The following is a 12,338-nucleotide window of genomic DNA, read 5'->3' on the forward strand; positions in this document are numbered from 1 at the left end:
GGCAAATTGTCTTAAAGCATTTTAATCCTTCCTTCTCCTTGCCCTATCTTCCTGGTTGGTCATAATTTTTTAGTGAATCAGATAACTATGTGAATTCACTTTCAAGATCTTTTATGGCTTGCTTCTTATTTAGTAATATATACAAAGTGTTCAATTATTGCTGTACTCCTGATAATTACAGCAGCCATTTTTGCCAGTTTATTGCATTTCCAGACACATGTCCTCCATTGCCTCTCAACACAAAGCATTATGTAATGATTAATCTGTGCCTAAGTAGACACTGGAAAAAACAGTGTTTGTGTTACAGGGTCACATGCAACTATAATATGAGTCAAGAAAATAAGCTGCTCACAAGTCTGACCAGAGAAGAGACCCTTTTTTGGGAGGCAGAGTGGAATAGGTTTGGGAGAAAAAGGTTTTAAATGGATTTTAAGCACAAGTTTTAGGCATAACAGCTACTCTTGACTTCTGCCAGCTTCATTTTTTATTCCTGACAGTTATTGCTTTATGGAGATTGGTAGATAAAGATTTATGCCTACAGGAGAACCTCATACTCAGTGTGGTAGGTCGACACCATGTGGGGAGAAGTGAGGCCTCAGAATAGGGTTCAGAACAAAACACACACTGAGCAAGCAGCTCTTTAAGGCCAGAGCTGAATGTTAGACCTTGCTCTTTATACAGCTTATGCTTCAACTTGGGGCTGCAGGAAAGTTCAAAGGCAGGAACTGATGTTTTTCTGCTGACCTGATGATTTCAGCTTACACTGAGCAGAAATAGTTTCCTTCTTTTGAAATGGCAGAAGAGAAGGATCGAACAGAGCTAGTACCAGTCCACTCACTTATATAAAAGTCTGTTGACTTAAGATGTAGCAGGTCCAGGTTAAATTACTTTGTTTGAGGGTAGTCAGACCCACATGTCCTACACTGAGCATCTCAAACGTGTTCCTGGTGCTCTAAAGAGGGTGGGCAGGCTCCTCCTCTTGCTGAATAACTGCCTTTCTGTAGAGAAGATCTGAGATTCAGGAAGGGGAGGAAGGAGGTAAGCTTGATTGCTGTGCATTGGGCACACCATGAAAGCTGCGGATAAACCACCCCTAAGATGTTGGCAAACAGTGGGGCTTAGGAGTAAGGACAGAGGCTGTTCTGGTTAACTGCATAAATAGATGTTGGGTGCTTGTGAAACTCCTAAGTTAAAAATGTGTAATCTACCAAATTTAGGTGCCTTGAGTATGAAGCAATACCAAACAAAAGAGTTCAGTGCTACAGTTCTGGACTCATGTTAATTCTTCCTATATCCCACCACGTGCCCTTCGATCAGACAGCCAGAGTTTTGTTAGTATCTAGGATTGCCTTCTGGGGTCTGAGAACTCTAGGATGTCCTTTGTTTAAAACATGATTCAAATAATCCTAACTGAAGTGGGGAGAGGATTAAAAAAAAAATCAAGAACCAGTTCTTGCAGGGGCTATGCTCAAAATGCAGCTGGCCATTGATCATTCCCTTTTGCTGAGGTATTTTCAGACCTAACTCCTGGCTACTCTTTAATCAAGTTAATGAGAACCATATTGATTATATGCTGTTCTGGTTTCTAAATCAAAACGCCTTATAAAAGCCTCAGAATATCAATCCAAACTTTTACCATTATCTGCCAACTTCTGGTTTCATTTAGGCAAATACATTTGACAGACTGTCTTTTCTATAAATCTTTTATCAGTATTAGTTATGTTTACCTGTTTCATTCTGTATAAACTTTTTCATTATTTTCCCTCTAACTTAGAATTATCCTAATGATGCAATTTAATAATCTGAAATACTGACATAATTTTTTTTTTTCTAGTCCTCTGGAATTTCTCCACTGTATCAAGATTGATTAGTAATGAACATCAGTAGCCAGCCAGATGTTCAGAATTTCCTGATGAGAGTTTTCTACAGCTGAAATATCTAGCACAGTTGGCTGCTATTTAACATTGTTTTAGAATTAAAGGTTGATATATTAACCAGTATATCTTCTTCTGGTTGTAGACTTCAAGGATGAAAAAGACATTAAGTAATGTGGCAAGGTAAGATTGTTCCCATTTGCAGAAGTTTTTCCTGTCTTTCTTTAGAAGTCCAAATGTTTGGGATTAAAACAATGTCTCCAGCTACTGATGGAAAGATTTCTTGAAATTTAAGTTGTAAACTCTCAGTTTCTGCATATTAATGCCATTTATTGTCCTCTTGGTTTCACCATTTGCCTAACTTTTAGTTCTTCCAGTATTTCTAGTGTCTCATTTTTGTCTTTTGCAGAGTTCTCTCTTTGAATTCATGATGAGAGTTTAGAACTGGAAGCACTGTTTCCACATAACCACAAGGAGAAACCTTCATGTACCTTCTCTGTAACAACGCCACTGCTGTTCCGGAAGGCAGTGAAGGGCTATTTGCTGTAAATGTAGCTAAAAATGCATATTCAACTTGCCTTTGCAGCTCTCAATCTCTGTAAAGTTCTGAATAATTTTTTTTTTTTCTAGGAAAAAATCCACTTCAGCTTTTTTCCCTTCCTGTGAGATTATGGTGGTGGTTTTTGCCCTGGTTTTTATTTGGTCTTGTTCAGTATTTGTAAAGGCAGACTAGATTCAGCAGTCTTTCCTAAGAAAGAGGAATTCTAAGATTAAGACTTGATTTTATATTCTTTACCTAATTATTTTAATTCCCCTTGAGCAATAATTAGTTGTCTTTTCTGAGTATAATACCAGAAATCCTGCTAATTGGAGGAGAATATAATCAACTCACCATTGTATTAGTTTACTATGATGTCCCATTTAAAGGTCTCACAGCCAGCTACAGTGTAATACCAGGAGGAAGATTATGGGCTGCTGATTGTTTCTCCCACATCTATTTTCTCCATCTTGGCTCTGGTTTTGTATACTTGCCTTAAACCAGAAACTCTAGTAGTGGTTCTGTCCCTTTGCTCTTTCGTGCCACTTCTGTACCGTGAGAATGGGTGCTTTCTGCCCTGTTTCTCAGACACAGTCTGTTCCTGTATCTAGTCTTAGATGGAAGTCCAGGCCCAGGGCAATGCATCTTGCTATCCACCAGGAGATTCCCTTCTTAACACTGATGCAAGAGCTGCAGTCAGTACCACTGTAGTATCTTAAATCCTCCTTTCTAAAACTGTTCTCAAAGTTAAGTTTTTGGGTTAACCTTGGCCATGCTAGCATTCCTAGAAACTGAAAAGGGAACACTACAAGCAAGCATGTTATATAGGACACTGAAAGAACACCGAGGAAAATCTTACTCTTTAGCATTTAATTTCCTGAACTTCCATCAGTTTCTGTGATACTGGTGGACATAAGCTTAGTGTGAACCTAATACATGGAGGAAGGTTCATTAATTTATGCCTTCAGAAATTAACTGTACAAACTGAGATTTCATGGAAGTTCAAGAAACATGACTGCTTCTCTGAAAGTAGATAGTTTGAATTTATTGTGATATATTCTTTATATGTATCCAGAATATGTTGTGAGAGGAAGACCTAGAGAATCATAATAATGCTTTTTTTGTTAGTTTGTCAGTACATACTAGAAACAGTTCAGATAACTTGGACTATATGCCAGGACGTAGCTACATCTTTTTTCAGTGAACAGTCATCTTTAATCTCAATTTCTCATAATAAGGGAATGGTAAAACAGAAATGGGAAAAAGAACATTATAGCTCGTGGTGTTATAGCATGTATTTTAATGTTATGTACACTGTCAAGTGTGTTATGTTTTAATTGGGAACTAATAACTGTCCAAAGAATTGGTCATATCATCTAGAAAGTGAGAAAAAGTTAAAGAAAAAGATTATAAATAGGGAAGAAAAAAATGGATTAAAAAAAAAGACAATGTTTTAATTTTTGCAATAATTTCCAAATCATTATGAAGTGTGAGTGGTTTATCTGGAAAAATAATTACTTTTTTTTTTTGTGACATTTCTGGATTGAATTGTCAGAATTTTTTTACTAAATACCAAAAATCACTGTAGCAGCCAAAGTGCTATTTCAGACTAGAATTTACAAAGAGCCTGTTTCTTTCATCTTTAAACTAAGTGTATCGTAGAACTGCAGTAATTTTTAATTCTATATAGAGTCAGGGTTGGAAGTGAGCAAAACTCACTTATGTTTAAGATCTGTAGTGACTTAAGAGTTAAAATATGCCTGGAAGACGTGATCTCCCTTGTCCATCGTTTGAGTATCACTGCAAGAAACGTGAACTGAACCTGCAAGGAAAATTGCTTTTTCATTGGGTAGAACAAATAGCTCTTTCTGCTATGGGGATATACTACTGTATTATGGGTAAAGGAAATGCAGTGCCCAGGAACCCTAGGCATCTTTAAAGAGAGAAAAGTGAATATGCTCTCTGTAGACATAGAATAATTTAGGTTATGTGGGACCATGATGTGGCATTAGCTGAGGGACCTTGCTTAAATAGCACTGGAGAGCCATGGCAATGCCATCTTTAGCCTGTGGGTGGCTGGACAACAGCTGGTAAATTTTGAGCTCTTTTGTTAAGGATAGCTGTCACCACAGGGACAGAAGTATCTCCCTATGTAGTTTATGTTGAGAGAACAAACATATCGTTCAAAATAATATGTTACTGGCTGGTCCAAACCTCCAAAGGTACTCAGCATGTCAAGGACAAACTAGGTGAATATGCGTGAAGATGCTTAAGATGAGCTCATTTCTTTGCAGATCATGTTCAATGAGGATTGTTGAAGCAAACAGTCTAGGTAGGATATCAAATCAGCTCTTAATAGTGTCCAGGGTGAGGTACTGGGCTTTGCTTTAGAGATGTACATGCTCTTGTAGAACTACGCAGATTAGACTGCAAGGGTAGAGAAGCCTAATTGGTACCTGCTGTATAATGGCTGTCACACTAATGCAGTTTCTCTGCTTATTGACGCAACAACCTTTCTGTGTGCTTGTGGACTCATTCCCCTTTCTTCTTCCTACTGACATGAATATTTGCCGAATCTAAAACTGCTGAACAGATACACATGTCTCCCTTTTCCACTACACCAGGTTTTCTTGCAGAGGAAACTTCAATGTACTCCAAGTGGGAGAATAATTCTGCTTCTACAATGTAGGCAATGTTGATAACTAGTTTTACAGTAGTGCACAGGATGATCTGATGTGTACTGACTTTACGCTGCAGGAATTTAGCATAGTTTCTATTCAGTGGTATTCAGCATCTCTCTCCAAGTGTTCCTTGCCCGTAACCAGACTTGACCAGAGCTTGAAGTGAAGTCATGGATCTTTCTACATTTGTTCTGGCGATTCCTCCTAAAGCATCATCATTGTGCGGATAATTTTCCAATGCAAGATCACTCTGTTTTGTAGTAATGTTGCAGAAGTTATAAAATTGTAATTCTGACAAGAATTCAGTTGATTTACATTCATTTCATACACTCTATTCTATTAAACACATTCTATTAATTTCACAGACCTCTGACCTCCTGCAGGCTAGATCCAGTATCAATAGAAGGAAGGTCTTTCCTTCTGGACTCTGGCCTTTTTGAACGTGTTCAAATATAAATTCAGATGTCTATGAGCCAATGACACAGAAAACACACATAGGATGAGGGAAATCCACATTGAAAAGCTGTAATTCTGAAAGAGCTTGGGATTCCTAGTGTGTTAGTTAAACATGAACTTCAACTCCACAGCCAAAAGATCTTATGTAGATAGAATATTGAGCGAGGATACAGAAGCTATATCTGTATTTGGCGGTGGCACAAGCATTCCTTGAATACTGTGTCCTGTTCTGTTGTGTATAACTGAGGGAACATGAGGGGGGGAAGAAAAAAAAAAAGATAGTGTTCCTATAAAGTTGTAAAAATGACTAAGAATATGCTTATGCTATATATTCTGGATTGCTGCAAGGTACTTCTACTGATTTATGAGCTGACCAAATAGTATATTATCCTATCAAGGCACCACCATGTCTAAGCTAATGTGCTTCCATTTCAGAATGATATATTATTTCACACTTGGTGATACACTGGTACTGTTCGAAAGTTTTTGGATAAGTTGGAGGCTCAAGCATGCCTCCAGAATACACACTACAGAAATGTACTGTAGAACACACTGGTTAGTGACACATTCAAGACAATTCCTTTGCTTGGCTTATCAAACACATGATTAAGTAAGTGACTTGATTAGTCTACAGCTATCTAAACAGAGAACAAAAAGTTGATAAAAGATCTCTTTAGTAAGTAGACAAGAATATAAATAGAAGTCAAGGTGAAATATCTTTGAACTAGGAACCAGGTGAACACTTTGAACAGCTTTAGGTGAAGAATCAGGTATGTAACTAGCAGTGAAGATAGCTATCAGACCTTTCTTCTGTGCTCTGGTTCTAATTTGCACTGCCTTAAGCATAAGAAGGAAATTACATAAGGTTACAGTAGTCCCTCCTGACTCAATCATCAGCTTATAAAATTTACTGTTCTCTCTGAACTCCAAACCTCTGCTAGCTATTCAAGTGTTAAAAGGAGCCCAAGTTCACACAGCAAGTAGGTCTTTTCTTGATTTAGTATGTTGTTCTGCTACACAGATTCTGAATCTAATTCTGATTCAGGCTGTGCAAATAGTGAAAATAAACTATTAATCTGCATTTTTTTTTATCTTGAATTGAGCCTAATTCTTTGTAAAAGCACTAGTTAGTAGATGAGGCAGATCATGTTGTCATTATGAGAGCACATTCACCTGAAAAGTCACAAGTTCAGAGAGAATACAATAAGAGACAGTCAAATCACTTTGAAAAAGGGGTGAAAAAAAGATTACGTAAATTTTTCAACAAAGCAATAAATGGGAACATATAAGGATTAAGGATAAAACAGGGGGAATCATAATGATGAAGATGCCAGATGAGAATTTATCTTTGTGTGAGATAGACAGAATGATGAAAACACAAGATAACACAGCCAAGTACAGTGGACTATTCAATAAGAGTTTGAAAGGTAAACGCTCAGTATAAATCAGTCTGTGAAGGTACAGACATGCACTTTCATAGAAGCTAGATGTCTGAGGTGGTTGTTTTTTGGTTTTTTTTTTTTTGTTTGTTTGGTTTTTTTGCATTGGGCCTCATAATTCAAACCCTTTGTCTAATCAAGATCAAATTAAACTTCTGTTCTGGAAATATTATGCCTTATTCTTTCCTTTCATACAATACAATTTGAGGAACAGCAGCTTCTTCCATTTCTAGATTATTTCTTTAGGTATTTTGAAGGCTGTCAGCTACCTCGATGCTGATGTGATTAGAATCAAGCAGAATCCATATTCAGAGTGGTCATTTCTTGGGAAGACTGCCAGACTTCAGGAGACATTATGTTGGTTACATACTTCTGAATAAGTAACATTCCAAATAGATTAAATCCATTAAAATAATGGAGCATATCAGGAATGTGCAATCTAATCCAATCTCTTACTATTACTGCAGCAGATGGCTGCTTGCCTGAAATTTTACATGTGATGCATACCAGCCTATAATAATATAGCAGAAAACAGAATAAACTTACTATTTATTACCCTGCTCTTTGAAGCAGCCTTATTAAGTATTTAAAACCTTAGAACATCTCACTTAAGTCTCATCTTCTCTAGACTCAGAAAAATCTCTGGAATTAATTTAATCTTTCTCCTCTTTAGACTGTCTCTTCCATATTTCTGGTCAGTGTCACTGGTCTGTACTGGAATTCTGCAATCTGTCTAATGAACAGATATTTTTCCTGGGGTGTGACATCTGAAATGACAAACAGTATTTTGGTAATGCTTTACTTATGATGAATAGAACAAAGATATTACAAACCCATTCTTAAAGATAAATAGGAGGACTTCTTATTTCACTTCTCTGAGAGAAACCTTAGTTAATATATGAGTCATAAATTGGCAACACCACAAAGATTAATATATTCTAGTAGGATAAATGTAATGATAAAAGAAAGAGGGATATGCTAAGTCCATTTGAATTACCACATATAGGAGCAAGTTTTCACACCTAACTGGCACAGGTGACAAAGTCTGTAGTCTGCTCCCCATGTACAGTAAGTAATGTCAAGCTTACAATTTGTTTTTGTTTTTTTTTCTATAATACATTTTAAGCTAAGCATTAGTCTTTGTTTTGTAGGGAAGTAAAATGAAAAGATCTTGGTCTCATTCAAGGTGCAAAGGGTTCTGCTTATCTGGAGATGTGAGTCAGAAGTGACTCATCACCTGGTTTTTGGCAAGATATTTAGAACATGGACAAACTACAAGGTGAATGGTAGGAATCATTTGAAACACTATGCTCTCTCACTGTTATTTAAAGGCTCTATTGGTTAAATGTTTTCTGAAACCTCACAGATAAACCAAAAGGCAGAAGGTTTCTCCTCTGTATAAGATTTTTACTCTCTTTGCTTAGATTTCACAGACTGTAACATTCTGCCAAGTAGTTCAGCCTGTGTAGTAGAATCTGTCACAGAGACCAGTTGCTATCACCTGTTGTCGTAGTTCAGCCCCAACGGGGACCAGACTACGCAGTCTCTCTCTCACTCCCCCCACTCTCCGAGAGAATAGGAGGAGATTTGACAAACAAAAAAAAAACCAAACACGCGGGTTGAGATTAAACAAAAAGTAAATTTAACAGTAATGACAAGAAAACAATAGAGTGATGGAACACAAATACAGTATAATAGCTCACAACAGATCTCTACATCCAGTTTCTTCCAACTAGGAGAGCCTCCCTTCAGCACCCTCCTCACTTATATACTGAGCATGATGTCAGATGGGATGGAATAGCCCTTTGGCTAATTTGGGTAAATTAACCCCAGCTGTTAGCTAATTAGTTAACTATCCCAGCCATAGGGGCTACCAGCTTCAGTTCTCCACCCAGCTCAGGTAAATATTAACTCTATCCTGGCCAGAACCAGGACATTATCCACCCCTTATTCCATACCATCTACATCATGCCCAGATTCTACACTTTCCAATTAATCATCAACTTTTTCTTCCTTTTATCTACTTGTATGCAGACACACAGATGTAACTCTCTTAGTCCATGGTCCATCCTTTCAAAAGGTCTGTTGAGTTTATCCAGTCCATAACTTTGGGCTCCATCTGTCATAACAGTCTCTCAGCATAGGACAGATGACGCAGTGTTTCCTCAGGTAGTCTGTCTGGTGCAAGTGACTTAGCAAGTTCATAGTCCGGAGACTGAAGATCTGTTGGCAGGTGCTAGTAGCAAGAGCCAGTTCTGGTTGCATCACTGCTGCAATTTTTCCTATTTTATTAAAGTTCATTCTTTGTTGGTATAAACGATTTTACTATAATACTTTTGACACAACATAAGTCTCTCAGGGCGTGGAGCAGGAAGAAGCAAGGAGGGACACATAATAGCTAGATAATGACATACAGTACTGTATAGTAACCGACATCAAGCACTTCAAATTATTGGCTCTTTTCACCTAAAATTAGATCTCCTTGAGGTACACATCGGACTTTCCCATCCTCCTGCATTACCCACCAAGTACACCCAGGTCCTTGAGCAAAAGCAATCCCATGCATGGGTTTGCCTTTGCCCAAGGGAGAAATGACCCAGACTGTCTTCCCCAGTATATTCCTTACATGCACCACAGGGACTTTATCCCCTTCTACAGTATGTAGAAGTTCAGATTGGGCAGGGCCAGCTCGATTGGTGGACCCCCGAGTGTTGACTAGCCAAGTGGCTTTTGCTAAATGTTTATCCCAATTTTTGAAGGTTCCACCACCCATTGCTTTCAGAGTTGTTTTCAGCAGCCCATTATACCTTTCAATTTTTCCAGAGGCTGGTGCGTGATAGGGGATGTGGTATACCCACTCGATGCCATGCTCTCTGGCCCAGGTATCTATGAGATTGTTTTGGAAGTGGGTACCATTGTCTGATTCAATTCTTTCTGGAGTGCCATGTCGCCATAAGACTTGTTTCTCAAGGCCCAGGATGGTGTTTCAGGCAGTGGCATGTGGTACAGGATATGTTTCCAGCCATCCAGTGGTTGCTTCCACCATTGTAAGTACATAGCGCTTGCCTTGGCGAGTTTGTGGGAGTGTAATGTAATCAATTTGCCAGGCCTCTCCATATTTATACTTCAGCCATCGTCCTCCATACCACAGAGGCTTTAACCGCTTGGCTTGTTTGATTGCAGCACATATTTCACATTCAAGGATAACCTGTGCAATAGTGTCCATGGTTAAATCCACCCCTCGATCACGAGCCCATTTGTATGTTGCATCTCTCCCCTGATGGCCTGAGGTATCATGGGCCCACCGAGCTAAAAATAGTTCACCCTTATGCTGCCAGTCCAGATCCACCTGAGCCACTTCAATTTTAGCAGCTTGATCCACTTGCTGGTTGTTTTGATGTTCTTCAGTGGCCCGACTCTTGGGTACGTGGGCATCTACGTGACGTACTTTTACAACCAGATGCTCTAACCGGGCAGCAATATCTTGCCACAGAGTGGCAGCCCAGATAGGTTTGCCCCGACGCTGCCAGTTGCTCTGCTTCCATTGCTTTAACCATCCCCACAGAGCGTTTGCCAGCATCCATGAGTCAGTGTAGAGATAGAGCACAGGCCATTTTTCCCGTTCAGCAATGTTTAAAGCCAGCTGGATGGCCTTCACCTCCGCAAACTGACTCGATTCACCTTGGCCTTCAGCAGCTTCTGCAACTCGTCGTGTAGGACTCCACACAGCAGCTTTCCACTTCCAGTGTTTTCCTACAATACGACAGGACCCATCAGTAAATAGGGCATACCGCTTCTCATTTTCTGGGAGGTTGTTATATGGTGGGGCCTCTTCAGCACGCGTTACCTCTTCCTCTGGTGGCTTTCCAAAATCTTTGCCTTCTGGCCAGTCTGTAATTACTTCTAATATGCCTGGGCGATTGGGGTTTCCTATTCGGGCCCGCTGTGTAAGTAGTGCAACCCACTTGCTCCATGTAGCATCCGTTGCATGATGCACAGAGGGGACCCTTCCTTTGAACATCCAGCCCAGCACTGGCAGTCGGGGTGCCAGGATGAGCTGTGCTTCAGTACCAATCACTTCTGAAGCAGCTCGAACTCCTTCGTATGCCGACAGGATTTCTTTTTCGGTTGGAGTATAGCAGGCCTCAGATCCTTTATATCCCCGGCTCCAAAACCCAAGGGGTCGACCACGAGTTTCCCCTGGTGCTTTCTGCCAGAGACTCCAGGTAGGGCCATTCTCCCCAGCTGCGGAGTAGAGCACATTTCTTACCTCTTGCCCTGTCCGGACTGGCCCGAGAGCCACCGCATGAACAATTTCTTGTTTAATTTGTTCAAAAGCCTGCTGTTGTTCAGGGCCCCATTTAAAATCATTCTTCTTTCGGGTGACTTTATACAGAGGGCTTACAATCATACTATAATTTGGAATATGCATCCTCCAGAAACCCACAATGCCCAGGAAAGCTTGCGTTTCCTTTTTGTCAGTCGGTGCAGCCATAGCTGTTATTTTGTTGACTATATCTATTGGAATCTGACGACGCCCATCTTGCCATTTTATCCCCAAAAACTGTATCTCTCTTGCAGGTCCTTTCACCTTACATCGTTTTATGGCAAGCCCAGCTTTCAGGAGGATTTTAATTATTTTCTCCCCTTTTTGAAAAGCTTCTGCTGCTGTGTTGCCCCATACGATGATGTCATCAATGTACTGCAGGTGCTCTGGAGCGCCACCCTTTTCCAGTGCAGTCTGGATCAGCCCATGGCAGATGGTGGGGCTGTGTTTCCACCCCTGGGGCAGTCGATTCCAAGTGTACTGGACGCCCCTCCAAGTGAAAGCAAACTGCGGCCTGCATTCTGGTGCCAATGGGATTTAAAAGAACGCGTTGGCAATATCAATGGTGGCATACCACTTGGCTGCCTTGGATTCCAGTTCATACTGAAGTTCTAACATGTCTGGCACAGCAGCACTGAGTGGTGGTGTTACCTCATTCAGGCCACGATAGTCCACTGTTAACCTCCACTCTCCACTTGATTTTCTCACTGGCCATATGGGACTGTTAAAAGGTGAGTGGGACTTGCTGATCACTCCCTGGCTCTCCAGCTGATGAATCAGCTTATGGATGGGGATCAGGGAGTCTCGGTTGGTGCGATACTGCCGCCGGTGCACAGTTGTGGTAGCAATTGGCACCTGTTGTTCTTCAACCTTCAGCAACCCCACAACAGAAGGATCCTCTGACAGACCAGGCAAGGTGGACAACTGTATAATTTCCTCCATCTCTAAAGCACCTACACCAAAAGCCCACCGATACCCTTTTGGGTCCTTGAAATATCCCCTTCTGAGGTAATCTATACCAAG

The sequence above is a fragment of the Chlamydotis macqueenii genome, chromosome 5, assembly GCF_036417535.1.
Source record: "Chlamydotis macqueenii isolate bChlMac1 chromosome 5, bChlMac1.mat, whole genome shotgun sequence".
Taxonomy (NCBI): domain Eukaryota; kingdom Metazoa; phylum Chordata; class Aves; order Otidiformes; family Otididae; genus Chlamydotis; species Chlamydotis macqueenii.